Here is a 20,706-nt window from a genome sequence, read left to right as displayed (position 1 = left end):
TTAAAGAATAATTATCTTGCTTGGCAGTTCTTTCGATTTTCTTCTATATCTTTTATTATTTGTTACTGGTACTTCTTCTTTTTTTATTTATTAGTTCTTGTTTCTGTTCTTGTCTGTTGGTATGCGAGATATTTTATTGCAAGTCCCTTCAAGCCATGTTTCTTTCTTTTATTGTCGGCATATTCTTGTGAATTATCCGTGCCTTAGGCTTCTTACGTCTAAGCAGTTACTATTCCTCTTGGCATCTACCAGAACATAGTCGATCTAATTTATTGTGACGTTGTCGTTAGAGACCCACGTTTCTTTATGTATTTTCTTGTTTTTGAACATTGTTGATTTTACTAGTAGGCTGTGGGATGCTGCAAAGTCTACTAATCTTGTTTCAATATCGTTACTGACATCCTAGAGACTATGGTTAACTATTGTTGCTCTGTATGCTGTTTATTTCCCAATCTTTGAGAAGATTATTTGTTAGTACCTCTGGTTTCTCAAAGTACCTCTAGTTTCTCAAATAAGTTGTCTTTTACTTGCTTTTCCTTTCTTTATTCCAATTAGAAAATAGTTATATAATTGTCCTTTTGGTCTAATATAATAGAGCCTTTCGTTAACGGGTTTGAAGGTTAGGACTGAGCACATAAGACTTTCCTTGACTATGACACCATTGCGGAATTGGTGCTCTTGTTGACTTTCCATGAAAAATAATGGCTTTTCCGCTAATAAGGCTTTGGTAATATGGCTCAAGTTTGAGCAATGTTTCATTTTCGTCTTCACTTTTCTTTCTGCAAATCACTCCATTACTTTTTGAGATTTATTTTTCTTGGACTTCTTGTAGAATTCTTGCGTTCTTTTCTATGCATATTTTAACAGATTCTTCTCTTTTTCTTGACATTTTAATTTTGTTTCGTCAGAGATTGTCGGTGTATGCGTTTTTTTGTGCAAATGTTAATTTTTTCCAAACTGTTTTTTTTTTTTCAATTAAACATATATACAAAATTACAATTTCATACAAATAGATTTAAATTTTTTTCTGTGCTTGTTTCCTTTTTTTGTTTTTTTTTCTCTTGTTAGGTACTTGGAAGACGCTATATCATCTTTGGAAGAGGTAAGAGAAAATTATGATAGTCTACACACAATAATAGAAGAATTCAAGACTATCTATTCTCTACGAGCAATGAGTCAAGTCTACCAAATATTTATAAGTTTAATCACAAATACTCTCTTTTTCGTAAAACAGCAGGGACCCCAAGCCAATGCACGAAAACAGAGCTTTTCTTACATTTTTATCATCATTGTAGTGATGGTTATGAATGTTTTTCAATTGGTTTCTATATGTATTTATGGAATGAAATGTTCAGAAGAGGTAAGAATAAAATTTATTATTAAAATTAAAACATTAACAAACTTTTTAATTGTTTCGTCTCGCAACTGCTTTAAATAAATCGATCGGTCATCGTTTTAAGACAAGATAGTTGATTAACTGTATTAGGATAAAGTAACTTCAACTGAACTACAGCAAACTTTAAGAACTCATTTTCATTTTACAGTAAAAATCAATATGTTAGTAGAATTTATATTATTTTATCTATTTTACTTCTTCTTCTTTTGGTATCATAACCCTGGGTGGGTCTTTGCCTGTCTGGCTATGTCCTTTCATTCAGATCTCTCTTGTGCCCTTCTTCTCCATTGTCTTATGTTCATTGTTTTCAGGTCGTCTTCCACGTCATCCAACCATCTCGTTCTGGGCCTTCCTTTTTTTCGCCTTCCTATGGGCTTCCATTGTAACATTTTCCTTCTTGTTTTTGCATCGTTTTGTCTCTGCACATGTCCCAGCCATGACAGTCTTTGACTTTTCACAAATCTTACAAAGTCATAACCTTCATTTAACTCATTAACCTCGTCGTTTCTCCTGATTCTCCATGTGCCATCTTCCTCTTGTACCGGGCCATATACTTTCCTCAGTATTTTTCTCTCCAATGTTCTGAGTTGGGCTTCATCTTTTTTTGTCATTACCCAAGTTTCACATCCATAGGTTACTACGTGTCTAATCAGTGTTCTGTAGATAGTCATTTTTGTTCTTTTGTCTAATAATTTCGATGTCATCAATCTTTTATTAGCATAGTATGTACGATTCCCGCTGAAAATACGTGTATTAATTTCGCTACTTACGGAGTTCTTCTGATTGATTTCTGTGCCGAGATATGTAAAGGCATCCACTCGTTCGATAGTATAGTTGTCTATTGTGATATTATTTTCATTGTCAGTTATTCTTTTGACTGTCATATACTTCGTTTTTGCTTCGTTTATTTTGAGACCTCTTTTTCTTGCTTCAGGATCAATTTGTTTGAACACTTCCATTAGTCGTGGCTTATTCCTACTAATAATGGCTACATCGTCTGCATATGCAGTAATTTGTACTGATTTGGTGTTTATATGGCCGGTTATATTGGTTTTTCTGATGACTGCCTCAAGAACTAGGTTGAATAGCATGGTTGATAGGGCATTTCCCTGTCTTACTCCCATGTTGATGTTAAACAGGGGAGTCAGTTCTCCATCTACTCTGACTGCGGCTTTTGAACCCTGCATCGTCATTTTTATGAGGCTGATGTATTTCTTAGGTATACCTAGATTACAAAGGTCTTCCAGCATTCTGTCTCTTTTCACACTATCAAAAGCTTGTTTAAAGTCTATATACATATTATATAGGTCTATGTCGTATTCATAAGCTTTTTCTTGTAGAGTTCTCAGTATGAATATGTTATCTGTAGTGGCTCTATTTGGTATGAATCCATTTTGATAATCACCAATTATTTTACTTCTATTATCTAAAAAACCGTTAACGAAGAAATTGAGAATAATTTATTGACATTCTTTATGAATTCGTCCACGACTCCATAATTAAATTAAATAGTATAAACCCTTGTCTTATTTTATTGACTGTATCTATAGGTTCTGTAGATTATATAATATACATCACCAAAAATTTAATTTTTTACAAAATGTTATAACAAAATTTTATACAAAACCAAAGGCGTTGTTGATGCTTTAATTTTTTTTTTCGAGAAATGTATTTTTTTCATTTTATGCTTGAGTGTAACACGAACGATATTTTTCAGGCCTCAAAGACATCTTTGATTTTACACGAATATCGAAATCATTCAAATGAATTTGATGAATACGTAAGTATCATACACACGCACAATTTCGTCCAAACCACTCGGCGTGAAATCGTTTTCAGTAATAATAAAAAAGTTATCAAATATGTATCGATCCTTAAGACATTTCTTTTAAATCCACGAGAGTATTTTTTTAACGCTGATATTTTCGTGATGAAGATATTTTAAATATAATTCATTGTTGAACACTTCTGCCTGTTTTCAAATATATATAAAGATTTTAACATAAATATTATAGTGGGAGTTGTCTAAATAGGTTTATTAATATATAAGTTTATTTATAAAAAGGCAACGTATATCGGCAGTCTATATTTGTTTGACATTTTTAAAATAAAAAACTTGCCACCGTATACCACCGCCAAAACTACGAAGAAGTCATTCTTCTCCATTATACTCATACATGGAGATATACTCCATTTTTAAAGGCCACTGCCTTATATAAAGAACACTTTAATCTAACCAACGCCTGGAGAAGACACTGAAAGAGCGACTCACCACAGAACATGTGGGTTAAATGCCAACTCCATTTAACTTTACTACAGTTTGAATGTAGAAAACGTTTTCGAGTAAAGACTTATGTTGGCAATCTAGTTTCATCGGCATACTGCCATATAATTTAATATTTTCAAGTATGGTTTAATTCGTGTGAACTCAATCACTGTTTGGTTCTGAGGTTATATTGCAAGTACTACAAAGTTCACTCAATATGGACCGATTAGTCCGAAAACGTTTTGAACTTGATCCATTTGGATTTTTAAATTTAATTTTTAATAAAGTACCTATACCAATTACAACAGAAGTGTTTGACTTCGAGTTTTTTTAACTATAATATGGTATACAGCCAATCCCCGAGAATTATCTCTGTTTAAGTTTATTTCATAAAACTGTAAAAGGCGGTCATAATTATTCTTATAAAGTTTCTGTACTAAGTGTATTCTATATGGATGGAATTTGTTCCTCTTTAAAACGGTTTGGACGCTAGTTCGGTTCATTCCAGATACAGCTAGTACTTGCTTCTTTACTAACATGGAATCTAGGTGAACATGTTTTATAACTGCAACTTTACTAAATCATCAGAAAACTGAAAGACACATTTTTAATAATTTTCAAAAATTCATCAAATGACACCAAATATGATCGCCCCACAACCTCCCAATGAGGATGGAACAGAGGACAACTTAAATAGGAAGTTTATTTTGCGCAAATAAGTAACTTTTGTTTGGAAAATTTTCTTAAATTGTTAGCAGATGGCTCTATCTACAAAATACTATTTCCTGATACCCTATGAAAATTATGAAAACGGTCTAATATTTCGACAGGTGTTTAATATTTTTTTAAAATCTATCGAATGACACCAAACATGACTAGTCACCTCTACCCCCTGAAGGTTGGAGTGACAACTTTGAAATCTCAAACAGAAATCCTAATTTTTTTTTATTGCAGATTCGGATTCTACGTAAAACACTGTCTTCAGTACCATAAAAATTAGTTTGCAGACTTCTGCTAGTGTACTGATTTCTGTGCTGACTTTGTTTTTGCCGCAACTATCTATAATTAGCCAATTTTAATCAAAATTAATGACATGTTTTAAGTTAATTTACAAATTAAGAATAATTATTAAATAAAGAATTCTTGCTTGAGTGTGAGTCGAACCAACAACGTACATCTTCGCAGATGGACATGCCAGCGTTAAGCTATTTGGACAATTATTGATATTACTTGTCAAGGATAGGTATAAAAAAGCAGGGTAAGAATGTTAAATATTCCAAGATTCGGTTTTATTCATAGAATAAAATTATTTTAAAATTTTTAAAAGCTTTAATACAGATCAATCGTTTAAACGGAATTGTCCCAAGCAAATTACAATTATTTAGATTTATAAACTTCGTAGACGTGGTTTGCGATATATGTTAAATAATAAGTGACTAAGGAAACAGCAAATAAATGATATTATTGGTTGTTCTGAAGCTATTTTCTGTGGCATCTTAAAGTAATTACTATTACTGTCCTTCATCGCGAATGAATAAACAATCAGATAAAACTTATTTACTTTTTCATGTAGAATACGAATCTGCAATGAAAAATGGGGTTTTCTGTTTAAGGTTTTATTGTTGTCCTCAGCTCCACATCCAGAGTGTGGAGATAGAGGATCGTGTTTAATCTCATTCGATAGATTTAAAAAAAAAAAAATAAACAAATGCCTTTTTGTTTTTTTTTTAGAAGTGTATTTATCGAGATATTAGACCATTTCCATCTATCCATGTCCATCGCTAGACAAAAAGTTACTTGTGATAAAAAGTAATAATCTTCAATATGGTGTGTAAAGTAACCGGATAATACAACTTTAAGAAGAAGTGTATGCACAAAGAAATTGTTAACAATAGCAGTAGCTACCGTTTGTCTTACAGATCCTGCACATTTTTCAAATCTATAATTTTCTAGGAGTAGTATAGTGTCATCGAATGCGATAGTGCGATTTTCCCATTGGCTCTTGACCTGGAAATCCCTATTTATCGCTCGGACAGCGCATATAAATATTGGCGATTTTCAGGTCAGTCCCTCATGGGCTCTATGAGAGCTTAGTGCTCTCGGCGCTCTGCTTCCTGCATTTATTTACCATACTCTGTGGCTGAGAATTGTTTCAACTTAACTTGGTGTTTTATTTCGACGAAGAGATTGTCATGTAAGAAATATCTTGCCTTTTTCAAGGCAAGACACCGAAGATAAATTATTTCCAAGTCCATAACCCGAAAATGGAATTAAGTAGGGGAGCTCTCGACAGTGTATTCGAAGCACTCTACAGAGCACCCGGGGATATCAGAAGATGCTTAGACCCTTATTTGTTCCCCCGAGGTGACAATAGTGATTTTATGTATTCTTACTAGCAGTCCGGAGCATTTCCTACATTAAGATACAAACTGTGGACTACCACAATCCTCAATCATAGAACTGGTATGACATAAATGTAATTGTACTTAAAATTAATTTTATTTATTTTCTAGATTAAATATTTTTCCAATCAGTTGTTGCATAACAACGTAGATGTAATAACTGGAAACATGGTACCGCTAGATATGACACTGTTATTTTCAGTAAGTATTGATCATATATTATTGTTACGTTTAAACTATTTATTTTCAGTAACTTACATTGTTTATATGCTTTAAACCCTAACCCGAAACATGGTAATTTTCGTGGTAATGCGAAACGTATAAGTCTATTGGGCCAAAATAAATAAAAAAATAAATAAAAACTTAAAAATAGTAGTTAAAGTATTAAAAATATAAACAAGCAAATAAAAACACATACTTACAGATTAAGCAAAATATATAACGTAAAAAACAAAACATTATACAGTAAAATCTCTCTCTTAACAGTCACGTGTCTTCGCCAGAAACCTTCTTCATACGGACGATTTTTAAAAAATCATTCGGAGATATATGAATCAAAGGACACTCTTAACAGCGGACGCGGACAGTAAACGATATCATATGTTTCCAAATATTTCCTTCACCCCACAGTTTAAATAATCATCAATCATGTCAATTACAGAAATAAATGTTTTCTCATTGAGATGCTAATAACTGCTTAGAATATAAAAAATACAAATATAAAATTTATGATATAACTGTTTACGTTATCAGCACTAAGTAACAAAAATCTGTTATAAGTTTGGTGTTTCTACTTCACATTTAACTGTTTAGAAAAGCAAGCAAAATAATAAATTTTACTAATATCGTGTGTCGGTCTACGAAGAAAATGCTGACACCAGTAATATTACTCTGATAATACCGTTATTATACATTGTGTTTTAACTGGAATAAGAATTTTAACCGAAATTTCTCATAAATTTTATTCAAAATTTTAAGAAGAGCGGGACAGAAGTTAAAAGTAGAAATTGTTGTATTTGTATGAGCCTTTTCGTAAAAATACGACGTGAATGACATGGCGTCCGCCAAACAGAAGTTTTAAAGTTTGAAAGAAAAGTCGATATGGTTCATTATGCGGACACGCATAAGTTAAGTGTTAGCAGAAAAAATTAAGATTGTAAAAACCCAAGCCAATAAAATTTTAAAACATAAGAGTGATTTTATTAATTAGTTTTCCGAGAGCGAAAACCTAGAAGCGAAAAGAAAATTTCTGAACACCGTGGTTGCTGCATTAGATTTAAAATTAAAATATAGTAAACCTATATTCCTATAACCTATTGATAATATTTCCCAGCACTTACAGTTTATTCCGTCAGCTTTCTTAAAATTGTATGGAAAAATTGGTGCTTACCAACTGATCTCACCAAATACTGATAATAAATTACTGGAAGACATTGAACATTTTCATGATTTTTCAGATAATAAAAATATTGACAACTAAATTATTTGATTACTGTATTTTTTGTTAATTTTTTGATATAAAAGGGAATTCAGATTCTTTCAAAAAATGTTCAAAAATCGAATATTCAGAAAGCGTTTAATAAACATTTGTGTTATTTGTATTATGTACTTAAACATATTAATTAATTACATATTCCAAAACTATTGTGATTTCTTACTTTCGAGAAAAATGTAAAAATCGGATTTCACGATTTAAAAATAAGTTTTGATGTTTTCTCCAAAATATTGTTTGATGGCATATCCTCTTTTGTTCCCAAAAGTCTTTAATTATAATATAATTCCGCTTACATTGCATAAAATAAATCATATTCTAACTTATATAAAGTTTTAGTTTTAATTCACGAATTTTTTAATTGTTTCAGGCTGTAGCTGAAGCTACATCATATTTAATTATATGTGTTCAACTTGATATACCTGACAAATATGCAGCAGTGGAAGTTTAAACGAAATCATGTTTAGGACAAACTATATATTAAAATTTATTTTATCCAAGTGTAAAAATGAACAAAGTTATTTATAGATTTAGCGGTTACTTGATGGAAACATGTTTAATAATAAAAGACACTTTTTTTTTCAATTTACCCATTATATCATCAAAGTTAATGTTTTAGTTTAACAACAGCTTTCCCAGAAGAACTATTTAAAATGAAATATTTTTAAGTCTGTTGGACAAATTTGAATGTAATTATTATTTCGAATTGTTTATAATTCCCTGCATCCGATTTTTCTCAATCGATGATGATAAAATAGAATGTTGAAATTGTGGAGTAAAATATAATTTTATTGACAGCTACTAAATTAGTACACTTTAGTTGTTGTTAAAGTAAAAATTTATAATAGACTACGCCCCAAACTAGTCCAGAAGCTATACTTATAATCTCACTAAAATGCTACGATTCATCAAATAAGTGTATTGCCCTCTGCATAGAACAAAAACCTTTGACTTTTAAAATCTGGCAAATATAATTTGAACCGAGAAAATGATTGCACGCATTTCCTCAATACATATTAGGCAATCTGTAGTTTGCAGGAAGTTGAGCAAACTGTAATTAAGACACTAATCGATATGTTTCGATAATTTACATTTACAATTATATACGGTGAAACTATACAAATTCAGTAAATTAAGATGACTGTGAGATTACAAATTATTGGACTAATTTGTGATTGAACACATTATTTACTACAGTCGTTCTAGCTACTAAATTTTTTCTAGATGTAGTAACGAAACCTGCTAATATAATCTGCTTTAAGTGCCTGTTAAATCGCAATATTATCCGGTTGACTCAAATAAACAATAAAAATAAAACAGAAGAGGTAATGATGTAAAAATGAAGGCTGCTTTTGAATGCAGCCCCACGATAAAGCTCTAGAAAGAGAATTCTTTTATATTTTTTTAATCAAACAAAAAAGACCAAACTAAAACACTAAGCTGAGTTATCGACACAAAACTGTACTCAAAAGACTGGTTACATAACATATGATTTCAACAGGAATTTGCAACAATATGACCCTGTGATAGGAATCAAAAAAAAATCCAGCAGTCCTTGATTAAAATATGGCAATATGTATTTAAAATTAAAACGAAAAAAGTTTGCGTTTGTAAAATTGCATAGTGACTGGTTAATGTGATACATTTTATTGATTTTATGAGAATCTTAAAAAAAGGCAAATCTCTCTATATTTCTTGCTTGAAACATTTTTCTCTATGAAGTGGCAAAAATAATAGTTTCCATACATGGTTGGTGTTTTAAGGGAAAGCCCGGGGGTAGGAGCAGTAAACTTTTTGCCCCTTTTTTTGGTCTAAAAATGTATAATCTCAGCAAAATTCAGCTTGTTCGTGTAATTTTTAGAAGTTTAGTGGCATTTTTGTTTCTGACTACTGAGTAAAACTCAAGCTTATAGAACGGAACACTAAAACTATCGTAAATAAGCGACACAAAAAAAGTTTTGTCAAATAACAAAGGATAAAAAGTATAAAAAGAAGATGTAAGGCAAAATCGAGGGAAGGAACAGTATCAAGAAAAGCAGGACTGAATGAAATCAATACACATAATCAGAATGACAGATAATAGAGTAGTAAAATAGCGATTAATGGATTAATAATCGAAGAAGACCTACAACAAAAACCAAACGACGGTCAGATAATCTTTGAAACTGTGAAATACTGGAAGGATGAACAGGCATCAGGAAATTGGTAATAATGTAACAATTCAGTTTTCTCAAATATAAAACCTTTGACGTTACTGTACCAAAAATATTATGAAATCAGTTTTTATAACCATGTGTCTGGGGATTATTTCTTATTGCTCTGAATACGTCAAGTATTAACTACTTGGAAGTTGCCCTTTTCTTAATAGATTAGTTCTGGGCGTAATTAAGTTAAAAATATTAAGATTTTTCCATGAGAAGCAACTAACAATCAAATTTAAAAAAGCATATTTGAGAGCGTCTTCGTAAAGCCTCTCTCAAAATTTAATTGGTCTTACCCGAACTTCTAAAAGTTGAAAAAGCAGGCAATAAGACTTATTTAATTTTGTTTAGTCCTTAGTTTTTTCTTGAAAGGTGTAGATGTTGATTTGATATACCGTTTTATGGTGAAACCTACACTTTATGCCTTAAAATAATTCATTTTCTTGTTAACTTTCTACAGGAAATCCACGTTTTTCGAAATGAAAATTAAAACGTCAATAAACCTACTTTAACCTTTAATTGTGGCTTATTCCCATTTAAACAGTAATTACTTTAACACACCACAAGAAAATATCTTTAAAAAATTTTTATTTTTGAAAACCGAGTAAAAATAAATAATCTAAATAGGCTCACAGATGATGAACTTCAGACTCTAGCGCAAGCTATATTTGACGAGAGTTTTGAAGAAGAAGTAGGTGAAGTACAAGATATGGATCAACCAGATTTCCTAGATTTTAAGCAACTATATGGCAAAGAATTGCAATTAAAAACAAAAGATGACGAGAATACTAAATTTGTGTGACATGTTATACAATGGATGCGATTTTTGAAAAAAGAAAATATGTATACTATGTTATATAAACCGTCTCTAGAATTAGATGTGCCTTTTAAGAAAATATATTTTCTAAGAAGAGTACAAAATATTCCAGATTTAAGGCCTGCAACTCAGTCTGCAGTACACTGAGTGTTTACCTATAAGTAAAGAGAAAAAGGCAAACTTTATCAGCATTTTACATTTAATAAATTAAGTGTTCTGTGACTATTATAAAAACCTAAAAATCCCTGGATCTAGAACAGAGGATAACAGAGGTATTGAGATATCAGTGGTCTAAAAAACTTAAGTCATATAACCCATTGGAGCATAATTACTTAAGTCATTTTTTTATGAATTTAAAATAATTTTGATCTAGTTAGCTATGTAACTCCTAGATTAACAATACAACAAAACTGATATACAGGTAAACTCTTACATTTAGTAACGATTTTATAGTTATGATTCTGGAAAAATGTCAAAATATTTCAAACTCGTATTTCTCTATGCAATGATTTCTGACTTAAGAACTTTTACCCTCCGACCAGAGAATGGTCTATTTATTTTCCAATGTCATAACTTTTGCCCTTTTTGTCGATTTTTTCTTGCAGTTGTTTTATCTTGAATTTATTACAAAATTTACTGCTTTTGTTAATTTCAAACCAAATACAAACTTAACCGAATCTTTAACCTAATATATAGAATTTAATTTACTTAATACTGTGATGTTAAAAGTTGGGTAATTTTCACATTTCTCAAAGCCGAAATAAAAAAAATGTGATTTTTCACCTTCTGACTTTCTTATTTTTTTGCCTTATCTTTATATTCGCGTGGATTTTAAAATCTTGCTGTATCGTACTCTACGACCTAAGGCATCATTATTGATCGAAGGAATGTAATTAAATTTTTTATGTCTCTGTATCAGAAAACTCGAGACCTCGGAGATTTAAGATGGGTTATAAACAGGGACGGAGATATCATTTCTCTGGAGCATGTTAGATAAATTCTTTACAACGTCGGAATTCTTCTGAAGGAAAAGTTCATACCGTTACATGAAAAATATTTAGCTTCACTAATGTCTTATACTAGAGATATGAAGTGTGATAAGATGAATTAAACTTGTATTCTAATATATGGCGGATGCGACAGGGATATAAATCTAAGATAAAATTGTTAATACCTAATTAAACTAAGCAGTTTTCGAAGAACCTAACCATCCAAGACTCTGTGCATTCTGAATAGATGTTAAATAGGACAATAAGCATCCTTGGTGTACTCGCTTCTCCAAAGTGTATTCGTCAGATAGGGAACTAACACATTTTAAGTCTTTAAGTCTTGCCTTTGTTACAAAAGTTTGTCATTTGACCCAAATTTAACTAGAAAAGATATTAGCTCCACTAATATGAAAAAATAAATAATTTTATAATTTAGAAATAAAATTATTTATACGGTACATTTAAAAATCAGTAGCAAAATATAAATAGACTTTGTAACAGTCCCTATATTCCTTTATACAGTGTGTAAAAGCCAAATGGAATAAATTCATTATTTTAGATTACTGTACATATTTATAAAAAATCCCGAAACACGTCAAATTTAAATTAAAACTTGACATTCGTTAACGTGAAAATGCAACCCCTATCTTCAACCCCCTTAGAATGACAGGTACAACCCCCAATTTTTAAAATAGGAGGTATAGGCTTATGATATATCGTTTGAAAGGTCTTTTCATTCTCCATTCAAAAATGTTGTCGCTTTCAAGTTTATTAAGATTAATTAAGATAAAATAAGTTAAAATCATTACCGAAATTCGCTAAAATATACTCAAAACTTATTTCCCGTTTAGGTCTTGATAATGAGAAAGTGAACAAAAACCATAACAATGTGGTTTTTAGATGGTAACCATTAAAAAACTTTAAAGAATTTCCGTGGCAGCGTTATTTTAACACGCATTAGTAAATTGTTTTATTTAAGTTGTCAGTATTTTAATTTAAGTAAAAAGTTTGTTCAATTCAATTCTAAAAAATGGTTAGATTAACGGAAATGCATAAAATAACAGTTTTACAAATGATTGGTTACGGAGATAACACTCGAACACAACAGGAAGTAACTCGCCTATTTAGTGAGAAATTTCCTAATTTACCGCTTATATCCCAAGGAACAATAAGTAAAATAGAGAAGCAGAGTTTGGTCATGTAAGGCAGATAAAAAAGCAGCTGCCAATGCACTGAGTGATGAACTCAAATTAGATGTGTTGCTTGAGTTTCAGGAAAATCCACATACATCGAGTAGACAGGCATCCACTACATTCAATGCTAGCCATACATCGATAGTTAACATATAAATAAAATAGAAAATAAATTGCATCCCTATAAGATGATACCTACCCAGGAGCTCATGGAAGACGATTTTGATAGAAGTTTTTTTTGTGAGCAAATGATGGACATGTTGGTTAACAATATTATCCAATTAGAAGACGTTATGTTTTCTAATGAGTGTACTTTTTCACTTAACGGTTATGCTAATCGGCAAAATTGCCTCTACTGGGCCACGGAAAATCCTCACTGGATGAGAGAAGAATACACTCAATACCATCAAAAGGTTAATGTTTGGGCAGGGATTGTAGAAAACAATATCATTGGTCTCTTTTTCATTGAGGGTAACTTGAATGGCAACAATTATTTGGCACTACTTCAAAATAATGTCATTCCAACGTTGGCAAATTTATATCCTGATCCAGGAAACCCTCAAGTTCCAGCGAATACGATATGGTTTCAGCAGGATGGAGCACCACCACATTACCAACTTAATGTCCAGCAGTACCTCGATACAATATTTCCCAACAACATTCTTCAGCAGCAGCTTTCATTAAACCATTAAATCAAATTTTAGTTTCCCCTAAAAAAAAACTATTACTCAATTAGAATCATCAAAGTTGTCCTTGATAGAAAGCATAGCCTGAATAAAAAAAATTAGATCGCATTCTTCTTCTTAGGGTGCCTGTCCGTTCCGAACATTGGCGATCATTCTGGCTATGATGACTTTGTTGGTTGCAATACGGAACAGCTTTGTTGAGGTCTTTCTATACCACGCTCTCAGGTTAGCAAGCCAGGATATTCTTCTTTGTCCTGGGACCATCTTACCTTCAATTTTACCTTGCAAAATGCAGCTTACGGCCCTTCACGAAGTTGATCAAATCCGCAATTGTGTTCATCCTCCGCAGTTCTTCTTCATTGGTCACTTTGTCTATCCCTTCAGGATCCTTCTGTATAACTATAGCTCAAAAGCCTTAAGTTTTGATAGAGTTTCCGCCTTCATTGTCGACGTTTCTACTCCGTACAGAAGCACTGAGTACACGTAATAATTAAGAAGCCTTATTTTTGTTTCTAAGGTGACGTCATGGCTCTTGACAAAGATCTCATAGTCAATAATGCACTTTTTGCCTTTCCGATGCGACACTTAATCTTTTGGGTACTGTCCTACGACTTATTAATTATAAAAAGGTAAAAGAAATAATAAATTAGACTTACAATCAATTTAATTTAACTATCTAGACAACCGGTTTCGCTTTCTACAATATGCAAAGCATCTTCAGGTCTCGATACAAAGTTAAGTAACTTCTTTTACCTTTTGAAATGGACTCACACAAGCAACACATTTATTGATTATAGTTCCCAAGTAGTTGTACTGTGAGAAACGTTAAATTATCATTTGGTTTACATACAGATCTGCTCCATTTATGTTTTCCTTGCTGATGATCATTAGCTTGGTTTTGCTGGCATTTATATCCAGTCCATATGTTCTACTTGTTTCCGTTATTTTGTTCATTAAGTTTTGTAACCCTTCTATAGTATTGGAAAACACTATTGTATCATCTGCATACCGCAGGTTATTGAGCTTGACTTCATTTATTAAGATGCCTCCAATAAAATTTTTTAGAGCCTCCTTAAAAATGTGCTCCGAGTACAGAATAAATATCAGTGGTGAAATTATGCGCCCCTGTCTCACTCATCTTGTCAGAGCACCGCTTATTAATTATAATACAGGTTAGCTATTATTTTTAAGTCTCTTCAGTCAATCCCTGTCCTCTTCAGCACTTCCATCATTTGTTCATTCCTGACTTTATCGAAAGCGTTCTTGTAGTTAGTTAGGCATGCAAAAACTTTACAGCTGAAATCTCTACATTTCTGGAACAATACCTGTGCGGTAAATAAAGCTTCCCTCGTACCAACAGCGTTCACATATCCAAACTGATTGGGCGCAATTTCTTCCTCGCGTTTCTGGTAAATTCTTTTGTGGATGACTTTTAAAAACAGCTTCAGCAGATGGCTCATTAGGCTTATGGTCCTACAGTCTCTACAAAATTTTGTTCCTGGTTTTTTGGGCAATGGTACGAACTCCGATTTGAGCCACTCTACCGGTATTTTTCCTGCCTTGTATATTTCATTAAATATTCCAGTTATTATTTTTATTTGATTTGTATCTAGCTCCAGCAGTTTTGCAGGCATTTCATCAAATCTCAGTGCCTTTCCTTTCTTCATTTATCTGACGGCTGCCGGTATTTCTTCTGGTAGGATTTCGGAATAGATGAAAATATCCTGCAAGTAAATATGACCCTACACCATAAAAAAACAACAATACTAGCAATCTATGGCCCCTCAGAGGATGAGAATGCAACCACAAAAGACGAATTCTTTGCAAAATTAAACGAAGTTATTAATAGAGTTGGAAATAACCGAGAAATATTTTTATTAGGCGACTTTAATGGAAGAATAGGAAACAAGCGCCACAACAATGTAATTGGACCTTATGGAGAAGACGTCGTAAATGATAACGGAGAAAGACTCTGTGAGTCTTCAATCTCTGTGAAAGTAATAGACTCAAAATAACTAACGGATATTACTGTCACAAAAACATACACAAATATACATGGTTTCAACCAACAAGGAATCTTAAGTCTATAATAGATTACGTGATAGTTAAACAAAATTTACAAATACTCATTAGAGATATTAGAGCTATGAGAGGAGCAGTATGCGGATCAGATCACCACATGGTCAGGGCAAAAATTGTTTTCCCATATAGATTAAAGGACAGTGTCTCATCAAGCCAAGACGAATAACTTTTAGAAAGAATTGATCTTCCTCAATACAATCTGTCCAGTTTAATTCATGAGAGCACCCGCACACTATATAAGACTCGAATGGACTCCAAACTTGACGAAACACTAACAAATACCAAATGCATATATGAGAACATAATATCAAGTATTCATCAAACAGCACAGGAGGTCTTAGGAATCAAACAAAATAAAATTGGTAACAAGCTTTGGTGGAATGAAGACGTCGAAAATGCGGTAACAGAAAAGAAAAGATTATACCATAAGTGGTTAAATACAAAAGATGACGCAGACAAAGACCGATACAATGAAATGAAGAAGAAAACTAAAAAGATAATTATGACCTCCAAAAATGAGATGTGGGATAGAAGATGCAGAGAGATGCAATCTTATATTGGAGGACGATAATGCACTAAGGCGTGGAAGTTTATAAACTCTGTTAAGAAGCCGACTAACGAGAAAGTGATTCTAAATCCCATAAATCCCGAGGATTGGACACATTATTACAAACATCTATTAAATGAGAACAGAGACGAATTTAAAGAAGATATGAATTCATCAAGAATCGAAATTCTGGGAGAGCATATTACCATAGATATCAACATAGTTCAAAAAGCTATAGCAGGGATGAAGAATGGGAAAGCAAGTGGACCAGAGGAAGTAACTACGGAATTAATAAAGAATGGCTCAGAGAAATTACACAGAATGATCACGGTGATATTTAACGAATATATTAATGGACATCCAACACCAGATGAATGGAAAACAGCATATATGACCCCAATATATAAAAAAGATGACAGGAGAAATTTTAAAATCTATAGAGGGATATCGGTCACAAGTTCAATGAGTCGACTATACGGTCGAATACTACGGGACCTAAAAGAGGAAGATTATCAATCGTCTGAAGACGAAGAACAAGGAGGATTTAGAGCAGGTCGTTCATGTACAGATAACATCTTCTGTCTTAAACAAATTATAGAAAAGAAAATTGTGACAAATAGAGAGTTACACATGACTTTTCTAGATCTTGAGAAGGCACATGACACAGTCCCGCTAAATAAACTATGGGAAGTCCTGGGCACATCAAACATACATCAAACATTGGTTAGTGCTCTCAAAGCACTAACTCAAAATATTATGGTTCAAACTCCCAAATGAAATTCGGAAACCTCTTAGCTAAAAAATTTGCTGTTACTAAGGGTCTCAGACAAGGATGTTGTATCTCTCCGACTCTATTTAAGATACTCTATTTAAGATTTTATCTGCAGATCTGAAAAAATGGAAAAGGAAAGTCAAAGGAATGGGTATACAATTGAACGATCAGGATTACATATATACTTTACAGCTTGCATATGATCAGATGGTAATCTCAAATGACAAAGATGACATGGAATACATGCTTAGAAAACTAATTGAAGAACACCAGAAATGGGGATTTAATATCAATTTAGAAAAGACAAAATACCTCTCAATTGGAGCTGAAGCAGAACAACTCGATATCGATGACAATCAAAAAATAAATCCATGCAACGAATATAAATACCTGGGCGTCATCTTCGACCGTAGTGAAAAGACGAACGAGAAATAGAACATCGAATTGTACAAGCACGAAGAGCTATAGCATGTTTGAACGGAATTCTATGGAGTAAAGAAATATCAAAGAAAAGAAATTGAAACATCTATGAGACAATGGTTAAAACTAGCCTACTTTATGGAGCTGAGACATGGAGAATAACCGAAAAATATAAGAAAAAGGTCGAAGTCACGGAAATGGATGCCATCAGAAGATCGATGAGAATATCAAGAGCCGACAGAATACGGAATGAAGTGATAAAACAACAAATGGGTATAGAGAGCACTATAGTTGGGGATATTGAGAGAAAACAGCTCATATGGTATGGGCATGTGAACCGAATGGGGGACGAAAGATTGTCTAAAAAACGATGATGTGGCAACCCCCAGAGAAGAGGAAACGAGGAAGACCACCACAGAGCTGGAACCTGGGAGTTAGGAAAGCGACTAGCGCTCGAAATCTGGACGAAGACCTAACTCAAGACAGAATACAGTGGCGTTTGGGAGTCGGACAACGTCGTAAGACGTTATAGAAAACCGAATATATATATATATATATATATATATATATATATATATATATATATATATATATATATATATATATATATATATATATATATATAGTATTTCGGAACCTGAATTTTCTTCAATGGTGGGCTCTTGTATTGTTCTAAGGTCATGGAAAAGTTTTTCCAAGTAGTCTTCACATGCTTTCTTTTTATATTCTTTGGTTATGGCAAGATTGCCTTCATCATCTGTTTTTTTATCGCTGTTGCGTTTTCGGAACTTTCCAGCTATTTCCTTTACTTTTTGATGAACATTGAAGTTATCAGATCGACTCAGATACTCATTTATTTCTTGACACTGTTCTGTTTTTTGTGTCTCTTTGACTTCTCCTATCTATATATTCTTCTGACGATGGTATCTATTATCTTATATTATTGGAGATTTTCTTTGTTACTTTAGTTACAGGTAACTTTTTTTTTAACTTTTAAAGTAAAAATAGACATTTTTCAATAATAATTGCTTTCATGACAAGTTGAGAAATTGTAATAAGTAAAATTATAAATGTGAGGGTGTGGCTAAGCTGTCGTTAATTATTCTCAAAGTTTAAAATTTAATATTTACGTTTCACGCTAGCTTTCTGTTCTTTACAAAAATGACACATGCCTAATCAAAATTGAGATCATGTTTTGTTTTGTTTTCTTAAAAAAGGTTAACCTTTGTGTATAACTCCATTTAAAAAGATATGTTTTATTTGTAATAATTTATTTCTGCTACAAAATATCGCCCATTAACAATTGTAATTTCTTATAGTATCTCCAACTTTCAGAGTTTGTAAACGGATAGTAACATAGTAAGTTTGTTTTTTGTTATTTTGTATTACCATTTATATTTGTAGCTGTTTATGGTTAGCTAACAATAAATATGTATTTTTTTTCCTAAAAAAGAGTATAACTTTTTTTTTTTAAAGTTTCTAACCCTTTTTTATATTTTTTTGAAAGGAAGAGCCGTTGTTTCATACAGCAGGAAGATTCTTCTAAGCGGCGTTCTTACTTTAAATAGCTTAAGAACCTTGTTGAATTGTGTTTTCCAGGATATTCATATAAGTACCCTTTTTTGTCTCATTTTTGGTTACCCCATACCCAGTGCCCTTGTCATTCACTTATCTGTGGCCCAGCTCCCCAGAAAAACCCTGAGTAGCTGTTCGTGAACGTTTTGGTTAGTTTTGCTTACCCTATCTCTATCCCTGTAATATCTGTCCTCGATTTTCAACCCCTTATAATGATACCAATGTAATATTCCAAATAATCGTTACAAGTATATGTAAACATTAACAGTATGCATATTTAAAAAAATGTGTACTTATTGCTTATATTTAAAAAAAAAATGCATATACAATGCATATTTTTGGGTAAAATGGTGCATATTTATGGTCACATTTTTGACACATTTTTGCATATTTACCTAAGTCTAATTATTACTATTTTTTAAGCACTTTTCTCTATTCGCATTGCCGAATATAGGCCTCTCCTAATTCTCGTCACTCATGTCTGTTGTTTTTAAGACGTTTTCACATTGGCCCTGCAGTTCTTTTAATATCGTCGCTCCATCGCATTTGCGGTCTTCCTCGTGGTCTTTTGGTTTCATATGGCTGCCAATTCCCGATTTCTTTATTCCATCGGCCATCCGTAAGACGTTCGCTATGTCCAGCCCATTTCCATTTCAGTTTAGCTGCCAGTTCGACAGCATCTTTTACTTTTGTTCTAATTATTACTATAAATGTTAATTATATTTCAGTTTAATAAGCGTATTTATATTCTGAATTATATAAACTTGCAAGTTGTCAAAAGTGTGAAAGATATGTTTTTGAATATTACAATAACGTACCTACCTTCATTTGCCAGTAAATGAATATAAATTCTAATTAAAATCTATATGTAGCGTTCATAATGGACGATGTTATCGATCACAGCAACATATTGAAAAGTTGTTCAATCCTTTTGAAACGAATTGAATCGAGACAACATTGATTGTTATATAAAATGAAGAATCTCGTCATAGGGTATTGTATACACAATGAACTGATGAAACACACTTCGAAACAATAGCATTTTTACATATCCAGTGTACATGTCAGGAATGAATAAAATTGAAAACCGAAATATACTCTGATCTACGTATGTGTTGTAGCCTGCTGTTATATTGGTAACAGTTGTATTTTAGAAGTAATTTTTAGTAGAATATGTAAAATTATGATAACGGTAAATTTTATGGGTCAAGTATAAACTCTGATTTCCTGAAAATTTAATAGATATTTCATTGCTTAATCAGATTTCTATCGAAGAGGTCGTATTTTGCTACACTCTGACGAGTTTAATTTAATTGTTTTTAAATATATTGTTAAAAGGAAAAAAAATATTGCGATTATGTATTTAAATATTTAAGTAAGTAATAACGATAGATTTGCTGTTTATTATGAATTCAATAATTCAAATTCATATCTAAAACAAAAACAAATTTAATCATGCATAATACATCATTTTGCTCTAATTGTTCAAAGCTAACTTCTAACTCCGATAGAAAGCTCCAGTGTCATGGCTGTAAAAACCCAATACACCTCGCATGTACAAATCTGTTGGTCGATGATCAAGTTCTTCTTCTTCTTCTTCAAGTGCCCTGTCCGTTGCGAACGTTGGCTATTAACATGGCAATTCTGATCTTATTTGCGGCGCTTCTGAATAGTTCGACCGATGTGAGCCCGAACCACTTCCTCAGATTTTGGAGCCACGAGTGTCTTCTCCTGCCTGGCCCTCGCTTACTGTCTATTTTTCCCTGGACAATCAATTGCAGTAGACGGTACTTATCGTGTCTCAATATGTGGCCTAGATATTCAAGCTTTCTTTGTTTAATTGTATTCACGATTTCTTTCTCCTTTCC

The 20,706-nt window shown here is 32.3% G+C and overlaps 1 long non-coding RNA gene across 1 annotated transcript; it reads left to right on the top strand.

The window, feature by feature from the left end:
• Window positions 1–1,087: 1,087 nt before the first annotated feature.
• LOC140441963 (uncharacterized) lies at window positions 1,088–6,263 on the top strand. Its single transcript, XR_011951053.1, has 3 exons — window positions 1,088–1,360; window positions 3,114–3,176; window positions 6,176–6,263. It is a non-coding gene; the product is annotated as an uncharacterized lncRNA (long non-coding RNA).
• Window positions 6,264–20,706: the final 14,443 nt, after the last annotated feature.

Source organism: Diabrotica undecimpunctata, chromosome 1 (genome assembly GCF_040954645.1).
Source record: "Diabrotica undecimpunctata isolate CICGRU chromosome 1, icDiaUnde3, whole genome shotgun sequence".
NCBI lineage: Eukaryota > Metazoa > Arthropoda > Insecta > Coleoptera > Chrysomelidae > Diabrotica > Diabrotica undecimpunctata.
The sequence above is the reverse complement of the archived record's forward strand: the minus strand, read 5'-3'. Positions and strand labels throughout refer to the sequence as shown.